The sequence below is a fragment of the Papio anubis genome, chromosome 4 (genome assembly GCF_008728515.1).
Source record: "Papio anubis isolate 15944 chromosome 4, Panubis1.0, whole genome shotgun sequence".
NCBI classification, from domain to species: domain Eukaryota; kingdom Metazoa; phylum Chordata; class Mammalia; order Primates; family Cercopithecidae; genus Papio; species Papio anubis.
Genome location: NC_044979.1, coordinates 58260784 through 58276870, shown reverse-complemented (window position 1 = coordinate 58276870; position 16087 = coordinate 58260784). Strand labels below are relative to the sequence as shown.

Sequence of the window (16087 nt, the reverse complement as noted above, 5' to 3'; positions counted from 1 at the left end):
GTACTTTTATAAGGTCAAAAATGGGTAAGGAAAATAGATTTTTCTGCTACAATGTGTGATGAGAGAGTACTATTACGATTCTTAGAACTGAAAGTATTGTTCTACCATCACTGTTTCTATAATAAAAGTGTGGAGAAAAAATATTTTAAAATTCAAACACTAGCTCGAATTTAAAGTCATGTTATCTTAAAACAATTTTATGATATACAACCATTATTCCATTCCTGGTCCTGAAGGTGTATAATCCAAATTTACTAACGTTGTTAAATAGTACTCCAGGTTCAGAAACCATCCCCTTATATTTTTATTACAGCCTTACATTTATGTGAGTTTGCACATGATAGCTTCCATAATCACCTTACCGACTTCTAGTCCATTACAATATTCCATTTATTACAGTTTATGTACATGCTCTGTTTTGTACTACTATGAAAATTTTAGTATGCTCAGATCTTTTTAAAGATCCTTTAAACCTTCTGTCTATAACACTATAAAGAAAATAAAGGTGCTGTTGGTTTGGTTGAAACCCCCATTTTTCTTTAAGCTTCCATGGAATTTTTTTCATGCTAATTACTATATTAATACAACTCTACCTTTAAGAATGTACATAGTCACAAAGTCTAACAGAAACTATCTGTGAAATAGTATACTGCCAAGATATTTGTGGAAAAATGAGATTTCCATCTATATAAAAATATTCAGTTTGCTCCTCTAACTTTGAAGTTTCCATAGTCATACAGATAAAAACATTTCATTCCACATATTACAAAAACACGAAGTGTCCTAAAAGTTTCATTTATTGTTCATTGAATGTTTGAAAACATTTTGGATGCAATTTTTAAAGTACTTTATGGAGGTATGATTGTCACGCAAAAAAAGTACCTATTTAATGTATACAAGTTGGTAAGTTTGCAAATATATACCTGTGAAACCATCACCACAAGTGAAGTTCAATAGCTATAGAGAAAACCATAGTATGTTATTTATTCTTAATACCCTGGAAATTTTACTGAATTCTCATATTTAAGCTATTTTATAACAAATTGCTTATATTTTCAAAGAAAATCAATGGAAACACTTAGTTATATAACAAATGATCTAACAGTTATTGTTATTTCACTTAATATATTGTTTTAATATTTTTGTAAAAGTATATCCCTTTTTTCCTAGGAGTTCACTTAAAAAAATAGATCACAGAACAGACTTTCTTCTAGTGCTTTCAAGAAGCATTCAAGTTTTCGTATTTTCCAAGAAGCTAATTGGTCAATTGAACCCATTTTTGTAACCATAAATTTTATATGGTCATATTTATCAATATTCTCTAACATCATTTTGTTCTTTTATATTTTATAGAAATGATTTTCTTAGCTTGTGTTTGCATAAATATTCATCTTTGGTTTTCTCTTGCCATGAGTTTTGATGTTTTGATAATTTTCTTTTAATGTATCTGTAATTAATCTTTACATATAATGTTAGGTGAATACATTGAGTTTCTCTTTTAAATGCATTGTTTACCCCCAAACCATTAAATAAAGACTCCATTCCTTCACTACTCTTTTGAATGACTTTATGGTAACTTATGTATTGATACACACTTGTCTCTTCCTAGAATATATTTATAACTTTTATTCATTTTTTGAATATATACTGTCTTGTATATCTAAAATATTACTCTTGCCTTATTCTTATCATTAATGGAAATCCTTGTAGGATTTCTTTATTTGAAATTATGTCAACTTTAAGGTTGCTGTATCATGTTAGGGAAGTATCCTTGTATTCCTCCTTTGCTAGTCAGATGATTATTTTGCTATCTGACAAAATAAAGATGTATTTTTTCTTTTGGCTTATTGATGTTGAATTTTACTATTAACAGAGTTCCTAATATTAAACTGCCTTTGGATTCTTGATCATGGTATATTGTTTAATATTAACAACATAAATATGACACTAATATTAATAAATACAATTTTGAATTTGTGGTATGTGAACATTACATTTTAAATATTTTTTAAACTTTTTATCATTCTGAGATAACTATATAAGGAAAACATCAAATCACAAAAATTCACTAAAATAATTCATAGACCATGTATCACAAAAGAATATTTTTGTCTTTATCCATATGACTAGGTATTTTTAAATCTCATTTTATACCTGTATTAACTACATTTTAATACTATTGAACCCTTCTTAAACTTTGCTTGTGAATGTTTTTACTAGTCATGTCTATGGTATTTCTAACAATTCTAGGTTCAAATAAATAAGGAGGAGACAATCTATCATTATTGCTTTTGCAATGTAATTTCAAAGAGAGTGAAGTAAAGCATCCTGGACATTCCTTCTTGAAAAACAGTAGGCCAAAACAACTTCACAGGCCCGTTATAAGCCAGAATGATAAAAATAATGGATTTACAGGACAATACTCTGAGGCAAAGAGGAACAGCCACCAATGGTCCTAGACCTACCACGTTTTGTCTTCATTTTTGTTTTTAATATGCTCATTAGAATTTAAATGTAGAAAAACAAATATTTTCAGTATCTTCTTTCAGTCCTGTCATCTTTAAGAAACAAGTTTCTGATCTTTTTTAGATCTTTTGCAAACAATCAAGAAATTATTTTATATTGCTATTGTTGCTAAAGATGGGTAGCAAATTACAAAGATTTGTTTTTCAGATCTTTCATAATGTATGACACTTTTTAAAAGATAGTATTGAAGAAGTGGAGATATCTCTCAAAGATTTATAATCTGTGAAGACCTAAGGTTCAAGGGGTCAGCATGAGTTATACACTCACGCATTGCATAATAACTGTCCTAAAATGAAAAAACCTATTCCAACATAGAGTTTTTATATTGTCAATGTGTGTTTATTTAACATAATATGTAATATTTATTTAGCAGTGACTATGTGCCAGGTACCTCTTTACATGTCATTTAAACCTTACAAAAACCCATTTGAGGAGCACTATTGCCTTCCCCTTATACAAATGGAAGCTGAGGCACAGGTATATTAAATAGTTACCCCAGATTACCCAGCTGGTAAGAGATTAGAGCTGTGATTTAGGTCCCAAGCATTGACTCCAGATACTGTAGGCTTAACCCCAAGTTGGGTACTGTATGTCTGGTAACATGTAACCTAGATGTTATGATGCAGTGAGATTTCTATCCTGAGATTCTAATAATGATAATTAAATTGTAGAAATTTATTATATTTCCAGGGGAATATAAGAAGAAAAATATGCTGTTAATAAACCTGCTTTGATGCATTCTTCTCAATAGTGAACTTGAACTATAATATAATTCCCACTGGATTATAATTCAAAGAAATTCTTTTTTTTTCCAAGTATAACATTCATCATAAAATGAATGTGAGAGACAGTGAGATCCCTGTCTAGATAAATAACTTACAGTTGAGCATAAAAATGAAAGATTTAGATTCAAGACTTAAGGGGAGACTGGGAATTATTTCTTCCTCCGCTTGCCAAAAGCTGTTAGACTGTCACAGAGGGTGAAATAAAAGAAATACTGCTTCTCCCTATTCCCCAGCAGTATCAGGACCAGCACCAATGTTGGCATGATGGAACACTTAAACTGCACTTTTAGAAAATAACTAATGAGTGAGGAGTTCAGACAAATATTATGAAAATTTCTATTTCAGTTTAATAGTAATATTTGGAAATGTGCTTTGTTATAACTAAGGTTATTAACATGTTTATAATATAATGAGATATTTGCAAGGGAAATATTTGAAACTAAAAGAGGAAGGCTATATCTGTGTAGTTATGTTTCTATTGAGCACATGGCACTGTACTTGGTCAAAATCTTCCCCTTATTATCTTGTTTAGTCTTTACCTCTAGCCTCATTTTACAGAGTTTATGGAGCGTCAATGAAAAGAATCTGAGCTCAAACTCAGTTCTTCCTAATTTCAAATCTGGTTGATTACAGCTATTTCCACCAGCATTGTTAATCATTTGCTGATTTTTATGGGTCATTATGTAGGTTGCATTAATAGATCCTACATAGAGGAAATCACAGTTCTAATATAGATTCTTGAAGATTGGTACATTTTAGTCCTTGCAGGAAAATATTTAAGTATGAAAGAACTAGAAATGTCTCTATTTATCAAATCTAAACATAAGCAAACCTTTTATTATATAGCAAAACCTATAGCATATGAACTGAGTTCTCCAGAAAGTGGTAGGTAGGATCTGAGATTGATAATAAAAGAGAATATTATAGATTTCCTTTTAGAAAACCAAGGAAAAGGTGTTGATATAGAGAAGAAAGATTATAAAGGAGAAAGAATGTCTGCTTTACATCCAGGCAGTAAGCAAAAAAAAAAAAAAAAGAAAAAGAAAAAAAAAAAGGGATTTAAGATCAATTTAGCTGAGCAGCACCGATTTAGCATTGAGTTCTTAGACTTGAGACACTGAACCAAACTGATGATTTGAGATTCATGGACAGAAGTTTGTGAAGAGTTAAAACTGGGAGGCATCACTAATTCAGATTTGTTCAGTGGCACGGTCTAAACTATCAATTTTTTGCAAAAGAGAATAGCCCATTGTTACCAATTATATAGAAAAATTACATACCAGGTGTGTACAAAAATTAATTACTTTAAAACAATGTTTACTGCCATCATTTTAAATGAGTATTCTGCTAATGGCATACAAATAGTTACTTTGAAATACTTTAAAGAAGTGTATTTTCTTACATAAGCCAAACAGCAGCCACGTCTTTTAAACTGACTTTCTGAATTCTGCTTCCTGTGTATACCTTTACTGATGCAACTTCTCATTTAGTGACAAATAAGACAATTCAGATAAAATTGTAGTGGACTTTTAAAAAATTAAACAAAGAATTTAGAGTCACATTATTTGCAAGTCCAAAATAGTAATGATAGAAGATCAGAACTAGGCTTCAAATTCAGCTGTTATTCCAAATCACTAGGATGATAACAATAACCCTTTCCTGCCCTCAGCTGTCCAGTGGGGCAACAAACTTGGAAGTGCTACACGTTGAATTCAAGAACTAATGGGCAAGAGCAAGTGCAGCCATTCTGTAATGTGCATCATCTTTTGCTGAACAGAGAGAATGTTCTATTCAGCTAGCGAGGACTGTGCGGCTTTGTTGTTATAGAGCAGAGAGGAAGCACAAAGGGAAGTGAAAGAGGGGCCGGGCGCTGTGGCTCAAGCCTGTAATCCCAGCACTTTGGGAGGCCGAGACGGGCGGATCCACGAGGTCAGGAGATCGAGACCATCCTGGCTAACACGGTGAAATTCCGTCTCTACTAAAAAATACAAAAAAACTAGCCGGGCGAGGTGGCGGGCGCCTGTAATCCCAGCTACTCAGGAGGCTGAGGCAGGTGAATGGCATGAACCCGGGAGGCAGAGCTTGCAGTGAGCTGAGATCCGGCCGCTGCACTCCAGCCTGGGCGACGGAGCGAGACTCCGTCTCAAAAAACAAAAAAAAAAAAAAAAAAAGGAGAAAAAAAAAAAAAAAAAAGAAAGAGGAGGAAAATGGTGATCAAAAGAAGGCAAAGTTGTGAAGGACTTAAGAAGACGTGAAGGGGTAACAAGAAATTTTTGAGAAGGAGAAAGAATGAAACCTCACTGGGATCATGCAGCAATGTGGGGTGTTTATGCAGGCAGTCAGCCCTAGATGCCTCAGTCGTACTGTTCTTTTCCATATTCTTCCATATTTTGCAGATAGTAAAGGTACTTAAAAAATGTATATTGAAATAATTTGTCAACTGCATTAAGAATATACTTTGTGATTGCCCAAAGAGCTTGATCCTCCTATAATTTGAAGGAATTATGAATTTAATGGTTAGAGAATATGTAGAAAAATTGGTGTTAATTTGTTATATCCTTGATAGTTTTTCCTGTGAAATCTTATGGTTGTAAATAAAATGATTCTTTCGTTAAAAAAAACTTGCCAGACAATGAAATCATATATCCCTTAAATTTCTTCCCGTAGTCATACAGGAGTTCTTTATATTCTAAAGTACAGCTGCTTATTAGTTGTATGACTTTGGTCAAGTCATCTGTCCACCCAGTATCTCAGTGTCCTCATCTGAAAAGTAGCTTACCTGTACCTCACAGAAGTTTTACGAGGATTAAATGAGTTAATATTGATAAACACTTAGACAAGTGACTGGAACATTGTTAGTGTTATGTAAGTCCTTGATATTATTGAAACTTGTGTTAATTTCAAAATGACCTTTTCCTGTTGTCTCCCAGTTTCAGATAATTATATCAAAGTGTTGTTACTATATTAGCTTTTATAATAGCCTGAGCAGCATCCACCAAATCAGATGTGTTTTCCATATTTACATCACAGCTGGTTAAGAGAAATCACGGGATAGCTTGACCCCCAAAATTCAAAAACTTAGAAGGAACAGCATCTGTCTTCTCCATCTGTTTAACCAAGATTTCTTAATTATCTGTGAAAACATGTCTAGTCTGAATCACTCACTGTTCAGCTTAATGAACTGTATTTTTTGACACACATTAGAACTTTGTGTATTCATTAATATTATCTCCTAGTGCTGTTTTCTGTGAGGATGAGGAAAGCTAAAAGTGACCTGTATTCGACCTACATATACTATTATTTTGATGAGGATGATTAAAGCTATTCCTCCTTTAGTTTTTTGTTGGTGTGTCCGTTATCTCCTGCTTTTGGTGTAGGCACTCATTTTTCCACAATCAAGTCACTGTCACTAATTGTTCCCTCCAGTGATGCCTGTCTGCCGCTGCTGTTCTGAAGCAATTGATGTTGATGTTACATTGGTTCAAATTATACTTTAGTTTGCCCTTGAAGCTTTTTGGCTGTCCATCTTGTGCTTGATTGCGTTCCTCACTTCATCATGTAACAGCTGTTTTGGCATTCTTTTCTTATTTTTCATTTGTTTTACTCCCTGAAATGTAAGAACTTGGCTTCATTGCCAATATTTTAATAGTATTCAGAAGTATCATTATTGATTTTGATATTGATGCTGTTTGATAATGGATGGCAATGAATCTTGTCCTCCGGCTGAAAATGCTTTTAAAAATGAGTCTAACTCTCTGGCCATTAGAGCTCCTTGGGAGGCCATCATTTCACAAGACTACTGTGTAGTTTGAGCTGGAGGCTTGTTGTGCTACAATTTTTCAAGTTTCCTATTGTGCTGAATCATGCACATTTTTCTTCAGTTTGGTACAGTGTCATCCCTGTGATAATTTAATAGTTGAGTGGACTTCATTTGTAATTTTGCTTTAGAGGATGAAATAACTCCCATTTCAAAGACCAGCCCTAATATATCTGACTTTTTAAAGGTGTAGTTGTTAGTTATGAAGAAGTGTATTTTTATGAGTCTAAAATGTAAAACACATAAAATATTTTTAAAATCTTAACTTTAGATTTGGAAAAGTTCCCTAAACCTCTATAGTGTTTTATTTTACTTTTTATAATTTTTATCTTATTTGTGATTCTTCCCTCCTAGTAGACTCTACCAAGCAGAAGAATATTTTCTTATTAATATTTGCATTTCCCAAAGCACATACACAGGAAGCTGCACATGGGTGGTGAATAACTATTTGTTGTTTCTCTTGTGTTGAATGTACACGCCATAGACACATACACACACACACACACACAATAATCCTCTCTTATCTGTGGTTTCACTTTCTGTGGTTTCAGTTATCCACAGTCAACTACATAAATATTAAATGGAAAATTCCAGAAATAAATTCACTTATTTGAAACAAATAACTTTTACATTTCGGGCTGCACTGAGTAGCATGATGAAATTTCGCATGACCCTGCTCTGTTCCACCTAGGATATGGATCATCCCTTGTCCCGAGTATCTACATTATAGACGCTACCCACCCATTAGTCATTGACATCACCTTCTCCTGAAATCCAACCATGAACATCTTCATGGCTTGATGATCTAGGATTACCCGAAGCAGATAATCCTTTCTGACATGTTGTCAGAGGATCAATAGAAGCCTAATGCTATGTTGTAATGCCTCTGTCATTCATCTCACTTCATCTTATCATGTAGGCATTTTATTATCTCAAGTCATCACAAAAAAGAAAGTTGGGTACAGCAGAATGAGATATTTTGAGAAAGGAACCATATTCATGTAACTTTTCTTACAGTATATTGTTGTAATTATTCTATCTCATTGTTAGTTGTTGATCTCCTACTGTGTCTAATTTATAGACTAGACTTTATCTAGGTATGTATGTATAGGAAAAAACATGGTATATATAGGATTCTGCTTCAGGTGTTCACTGGGGAGCTTCCAACATATTTCCCAAAGATAAGGGGAACTACCATATAAATGTATACAGCTAAGATTAATTCACTGGTAGGTTGCTCATCTAAAATATGTGAGAATTATCACAAAAGTATACTTTGGACCAAAAATGAAAAAAGGTTTTCCCTAGGTAAACTAATCATGTAAACCTATATAAAAGAATCATTTAAGAAAAAAAGTTAAACCAACAGTATGATTGTTATGCATTAATTTTCTCTGGTCATTTAAAGCATATATCCGATACGACCAATCATTGCTTAGAAGCAGTCTTCAATTAATTTGAAAAAAAGATATTTAATATTTTAAATACCAATAATTCAAGCCTATCTCTTTAAATGTTCTATAATTTGATAAATCAAACCTCTCTATTATTTAGATGGGCCTCTTCCCATATGATATAAATCCCTATATTATTCGTCTTTTAATCACTTTCTGTATTCCTCAATGTTTCTTGTAGTCAGTGCAGTGTTAATTGAAGTTCATCTGAATTATCAAGCCAGGCACTAGGACAATTAGATCTGTCTAACCTGCTTCAGAAGATATTCCTGAAGATCAAATGGGCTACTGTGTGTAAACTTATACTGTTACAGCTAAAATGCTATATATATTTGGGCATTGTTTTTAAATCATATGAAGGATAAACTAAGTCATTAGGCTATTTTGATGAAAAAAAAAATTTGTATCTTATTCCTACTGGTCTTACTTTAGGTTTTCTAACTATATGCACAGTAGGAAGAGTGTTTTTTTGAAGAGAGCTCTCAGCTCTGAAGTCAGGAGCGTTATCAGTTACAAACACATTTTAAATGCCTTGCTCAATGAACTCCTTATTGGTAGAACCAGGTTTACATGCTGAATACACAATCTAGAGGCTTTATGCCAAAATCTTTCTGATGGGACTCTAGGTGCTACAGTTCATTTTTTCATACAGAATGAAATTATACTCAATCCATATGTATTTGGCTTTCCTGAAATATTATTTTTATTTACCAGCAACACAAAGAGTAAGAGAGTTCTCAATTATTCAAAATGTATTTGTTTCCTTTTTAATAATCTTCTAAGAAGTGAGAATATTATGAATAGGTAGAAATTTAAAGAGAGGTGAGTTTTGAATGTTTGAGTCCTGGACAAGGAGGAAGAAAACAGAAAGAAAGGAACCAGCTTTTGAGTGCCCACTCAGCACACGTGGCCATTTGATGAGTGCTTTGCAAATAGTAGGTGGATAACCGGTGACCCTGGGCAACCAAAGTCAGTAGTGATGCCCGTGAGTACCAGCAAGATGAGAATGCAAAGAGGGAGCTTCAAAAGATTAAGTGAAAACTTCCCTAACACCACAATTTTATGTAGGCTAAATCTGCGTCTGAGTTGTCACAGTATAGACTCTTTTGGCCCATAAAGAAATGTATCTAATTTTTCATTTGTAAATATACAGGTAATACATTATTGTGATAAAAGTGTGCATTTCTTCTTTAAACAAAATGTCTGAATTCAGTCCATTTCCCATAAGTTGCCATTATACTACTTGCATATTGTATAAAAGATTATTTTCTATGACTTGTTGTATTTATTTTCTAGGGCTGCCATAAAAGTACCATTAACTAAATGGCTGAAGCATAAATTCATTGTCTCACAGTTCTGGAGACTAGAAGTCCGAAAGCAAGGTGTTGGCAGGGCCATGCTCCCACTGAAAACAGAGTGAGGGCTCTTTTCCAGGCCTCTCTATCAGCTTCTGCTAGCCTCACGTGTTCCTTGACTTGTACATGGCCATCTTCTCCCTGTGTATTTTTACATTGTCTTCTGTGTGTGTGTGTGTGTGTGTGTGTCCAAATTTCCGCTTTGATAAGGCTACCAGTCATAACAGATTAGAGTCCATCCTAATGACCTCATTTTAACTTCGTTACCTGGTAAAGATCCTGTTTCCAAAAAGAGCCACATCCTGAGGTCCTGGGGTTACTGCTTTTGAGAGAAGTGATTCAACCCATAGTATTCACATACGTTTTTCCCAATGTATCTATGTAACTAAATAGCATTGTTTGGTACGTAGGTGTGTTTGCATACCGTATCATATTCTGTGCTTCCATAACTTGTTTTTTCACCCAGTCATACGTCTTGAGGAGTTTTCCAGTTAGTAGATATAGCTTAAATTTATTATTTTACACTAGTGCATAATATTATAATAATAAGGCATAAGATTACCATTAAGAAATTGTCCTATCGATTAATTTTTAAAATTTTTGATGTTATTTGCTTTTACAGTGAACAGCACAACAGACTTCTTCAAGCAGTACAATTTTTAGGTCATAGTCAATTCACATTTTACATCTGAATGCCCATAATCAAACTGACCTCCAATCTTTCAGGTCAATGTTATTTCCACCAGCGGTGTATGAGTGTATTATTTCCTGGTATCTTTAGTAATACTTGAAATTAGCAAACTGAAATTTTAAAACTTGTCACTCTTTTCTGTAAATAAAGTCCTGATTTTTAAATTTTATGTTTACCTATTGGGTTTTCATTTATTAAACCACAAATTATAATTGGGATATTTTTATTTGGGAATAAAATTTACTTAAATGTGAAATAATAATCGTGCTGGCTTATAGATATTGAGTGCTTATTTTGTGCTAGATAATACATTAATTGAATATTGCTCATACTTTAATACAAATTTAATAGATAATTCTTCTTATACATAATTATTTTTAACAGAAGACTTGATATTAAATTATAGGATATCTAAGAATATAGGCTTAGGTTTGGAAACACAGATAGATGCCAGAGTAGATGTGTAAATAGATAAGTGATTCTTTTTGGGTAATGAATTAAAGCAAATGTGAAAATTGTGGATCATCAAAAAAGTTATCTTTGAGTGTTTCACTTTCACTATTGCACATTTTCTGGAATTGATGCTTTAACAAGTTTTGATGTATCCTAAAACATTTATTAAGCATGTATCACTAAAAATTTATTAGGCATGTTCATATACCAATATTGTTATTATAGTGGAATATTGTTTTTAATGGTATCAGTATCATTATAGCTGAGTTCTGAGTCAACCTCAGCCCCCTAACAACACAATCATAAGATGTTCATCCTACTTTAGGTACACATTACAATGTATCCATTCCTGTCTCTTTCCTCATTCTATCTTGGTCTATAATTTTATGCACATATATTTGTTCAGTAATTAGATTATAATGTTCTAATCAATAGATGGGTGCCATTGAATTAAAAATGTATTAATTTAAACCTACTCTTGCATAAAGATAATATCTTCATATCTTTTCTTGGCCATTAACTTATTTATTCTTCAAAGAAAACTTAAAAGAGAAATGGGACTGATATATTATTTTATTTTATAGATAAAAAATTGAGAATGACTAAGTAATTTTTTCAAGGTTACAAAACTGACAGTTGTCATAATAACCCAAATGTCGGTGTGTTCTGACTCAGACTGTGACGCTGTCCATCACAAAAAGCTGCCTCTTTATCATTGTACTAGAGATTATATTCTGAGTGATAGTTATATTTTAATTAGTAGTTGGGTAACAACCTTTTGCTTAATTATAGGAAATAAAATAATGCTATTGAATAATAGTTATTATTTATGATATGGAAAAATTAGAATCTATTTCACCAACATTTTCTTATCTCCATTCAGTTGTTTATACTCTATAGATTTTTTTTTAAACTGATAAAATACAGGAATTGTAACAGACAAGTCTGAACTGTGATCCATTCCCCTGGGTGTACTTAACAATTTTCAGAAGGGAATTCTTTTAGTAGAAGAGAGAAAATCAGGCTATTGTGTTTCTTCTTGCACCTTATCCATTTGATTTCTTCTTCCTAGAGATTTTGCCAATAATGAGAAACTCCAATATTTTAATTAATCTTTATTCAATGATTAAAAATGTACCTATAAAAATAAACATAACATTAATGTAGCATGTGAGTTACTACCCTGTAATAATATTAGTACCACTTACTTAAAAAAAAAAAAAGCAAATATAATGTCTGCAATTCACTTGATGGTTCCAGATAGGATTTTTTAAGATTACCAAATGATAATATTTCAGTTGCAAATTTAGCAATTAACCAAAAATTACTCTCTCCTGTTAACCTGAAATCATTTAATTTGAAATAAAGTACTCTTTATCACTCACTTATAGCAACTGTAGATAGCTCTTCAATCTCTTCAAACTCTTCAACCAGAAGAGTTTGATATTTTAAGCATTTGATTTTTTTAAAGCATTTCTAAACTCCCCCAAAGCAGAGTGGTCTCTGAATTCCATATAGAATGACTTCAAATGTATTGAGAGACTTCAGTGAAGCTGCTCATAGTGAGACTGGCAAAAGGCTATTCTATTTTCTTTGAGTCTTGACTAAACAGTACTTCCTCCAACAGAAGTCTATATTTAGTTATAGTCAAAATAAAAAGAAGTTACTGGTCAGGGAATTAAAGTGAGGAATTGCTGAGGAGAGGATGGTCAGTGACCCAGGAACTACTGAAAATTGGGTGTTACAATGTATTTTCTGATATATTATAAAATAACCTTCAATAATTATTCATTAATTGATTCAGCAAGTACTTGTTGAATGCCTACTACATGCCAGCATTTGTTCTAGGCAATGAGGTACAGCAATCAACATAATAAATAAAAATCCCTGTTATCATGAAGTTTACATTCGAAAATGTCTTCTCTAAGTCTGTTCTACTGTAAGTCTAGTCTATTTGACTATATATTCAATAACTGTAATTTACAACTTTCTAGTGGATTGTGTTTTATTTCTCTTTCATCCCATTACCAGACTTTGTTATTCTTTACATCCCTTCCTGTCAAATCCTCCTATTAGCTACCTGAATAATCTTACATCTCCTGGGATAGTTTCATTCCTTGAATGGTGACTGCCATAACCTTCCCTCTAGCATGATACTCCAGTGAAGACAGAACACTAACCCTCTCCATATTTGACAGGGCTTTGGCCCTGCCCCCAAAATCTCTCATGCATTGGTCTGCTAATCTTTTCACCAAGAAAACACTACAGATTAAGTACAAGAGAGTGGAAGAAGGCAATGCAGATTTTGATTCTTTAGTTAGACCTCAGTTTTTTACCCATAAAATAGAATGATACACTATTAGCTACCTTGTAGGGCTGCTCTGTAATGGAATATTAATGTAATGCCTGTAAAGCATGCAACTTAATATTCGTTATAATGGTCCTCAAAGAGTGCCTCAGGGCTACCTGTATCAGAATACCCTGGGTGCTTGTAACAAAGTAGATTCTTGGCTGCTGTATGTTAAATTAAATTCACTGGAAATATGAGCTAAAATTGCATTAGCAGTGGTTATCTAAGTGACTATTATGAAAGCTAAAGTTTGAGAATTATCTATAAGCACTCAAAAATTCTAAAAACTCATATAGTCATGCCTTGCTTAATGACAGGCTATGTTCTGAGAAATGTGTCTTTAAGCAATTTTGAAATTGTACAAACGTCATAGAATGTACTTACACAAACCTAGATGGTATTGTCTACTACATACCTAGGCGATTATATATGATGTAGCCTATTGTTTCTATGCTACAAACTTGTACAGCATGTTACTATATTGAATGCTACAGACAATTATAACACAATGGTAAATACATGAATGTATAAACATGTCTAAACATAGACAAGTTACAGTAAAAATACTATAATATAATCTTATGAGACCACTATCATTATCATATATGTAGTTAACAGGCAGGTCATGTGGCTCAGGATTGTGTTATTATAAGTTATTTTTCCTTTTAGTAATGCAATTCTTTAAGAATAAAGTATGTTGATGTAAGTTAGAGTATTACTCTGATAATTCATTTATTTTTGAAAATATTTTTAAACGTTTACTAACTTAAATGCACTTTTCTATTTATTGCAGATTCTAAAATGTTAAGATAGTTTTTGTACTTTAATTTGGAGACTAGACATGAAAATTAATTTAAAATTCCTAAGTAAAAAAAAAATGTAGAGGAATAGATAAAATGTTATGGGATTTTAGAAGAAGAAAATATTACTCTCTCCGGAGTGATCAGGGAAGACTTCTTTAAAAAATTGGAATATCATTAGACATTGGTAGAAATATGATAAAAGCATCATGTTTCTTTTTTTTTTTATTTCTTACTCCAGTATTTATTGATTAGACTAGACAATAATATCTGTATTATCTGGAAGCCATGAGATCCCTGAAAAACTGGATTCAAGAGTGAGAAAAAAATGCCCATGAACCAAGTAATTTCATTTTATTTTGGCCTTTATAACCGTTCTTCAGAAGTGAAAGAGAAATGTTTAAGGGGAGTGCTGTGTTTCTATTAGGAACTTTACCACTGATATATTACACCTTCTAATTTGAGGCAATAGCGTGAAGATTGGGGTAGTTCTGTTAAGGCTCAAGCAAAGCAGAGTCCGGGTTTTTTATCCATCTATCTTTTCTATAATGGTTGCATTAGTTCGTTAAAAAGGAAACAGTTGTATTAGTTCATTAAAAAAGAACTAATAGAGCCCCCCAAATGAGCAATTTAGTTCTTTCTGAAACATGAAACCTGGCTGATCCATTGTTTCCAGTATCCCCAAAATGATTCAATTTTTTTGTGCAAATTGATCCTTTACTTTTCTTTACTTATGATGGAAACATTGTAGCCCTATTGATGTGTGATGATTCAAAATTAGTAAAATATGCATTTTTTTTGTTACTTACATTGTGCTAAGAGGAATTAGATGCTTTCCAAAGCAGTATGTTAGGTTTTTCAATTTCTGTGAGTCTACACAAAGAGTGTATAAGCAATTCATTTATCCTTAGTAAACTGTAATAAGATTATCTAATACAGTAAGGTATTCAACACTTTCACAAGTAAGGGCATGAAAGTATGAGAAAATGCTAGTGGTAAAAATATTTAATAATTATCTATATTTTGTATATATTTTTCAATATCTATTTGGACACATATATGATAAAATGTTTAGGGATTTTTAGCAGAATAAATAAAAGCTAAAACATATAAAGTATAAATATCTAACTTAGAACTAGATGAAAATTATTTAGCTATCACATCTATCCCTGTCTAATTGTATTATGATTACCACTAAAAAGAGTGATTTATATTCATACATGCCTTATTTAGGAAAACAAAAGCAAAAATGTAGCTACAGAGAAAGAGACATAATATATGAATATAAAGAAATATAAAAATACCTTTAGGTATGATATACTAAATTTACTATAGAATTTGCCTCTTGGAATGGGAGAGGGGAGTAGGAATAGAAATAGAGTAAAACTTCAAATGTATCTATGATGTTTTCTCATCTTTATTTATAAAACAAATATAATTAACTGTTAATTCTGGTAATGGATGATGTATTAATACTCTTCTCAATTTTACAAACACCTTAAAAGCAATAAACACACATATGTATCGATGTGCATGCATATTACTTATTCTACATGCACCACTGAAAACAACCCACACAACAATCTCACCCTTTGTCACATCTGATATATTTCCAATTTTAAGTTGTGCTCGAGTTCTACAAGCCTGGGAAAATAGATTTGGGATAAGGATACAATAAATGCAAGTTTCAATATCTGCTGCTGTCTTCATTTATCCTGGTAGCATCACGGGAGCTTCTTACATTCTCTACAACAGGTTTTTATATTAACTTCAGCTGGGCTTTCCTGACTGGATGTCAAATGTGTGGATGCAGCAAAAATGTAAAAAGCCTTTACATCTGTCTACATTGAGTGAAT

At 32.4% G+C, this 16087-nt stretch overlaps 1 protein-coding gene across 9 annotated transcripts in view; it reads left to right on the top strand.

Annotated features, from left to right (window-relative positions):
• Positions 1-16087, top strand: part of LOC101024293 (membrane-associated guanylate kinase, WW and PDZ domain-containing protein 2) — a 1445327-nt gene that overhangs the window by 68736 nt on the left and 1360504 nt on the right. The window lies entirely within an intron of this gene.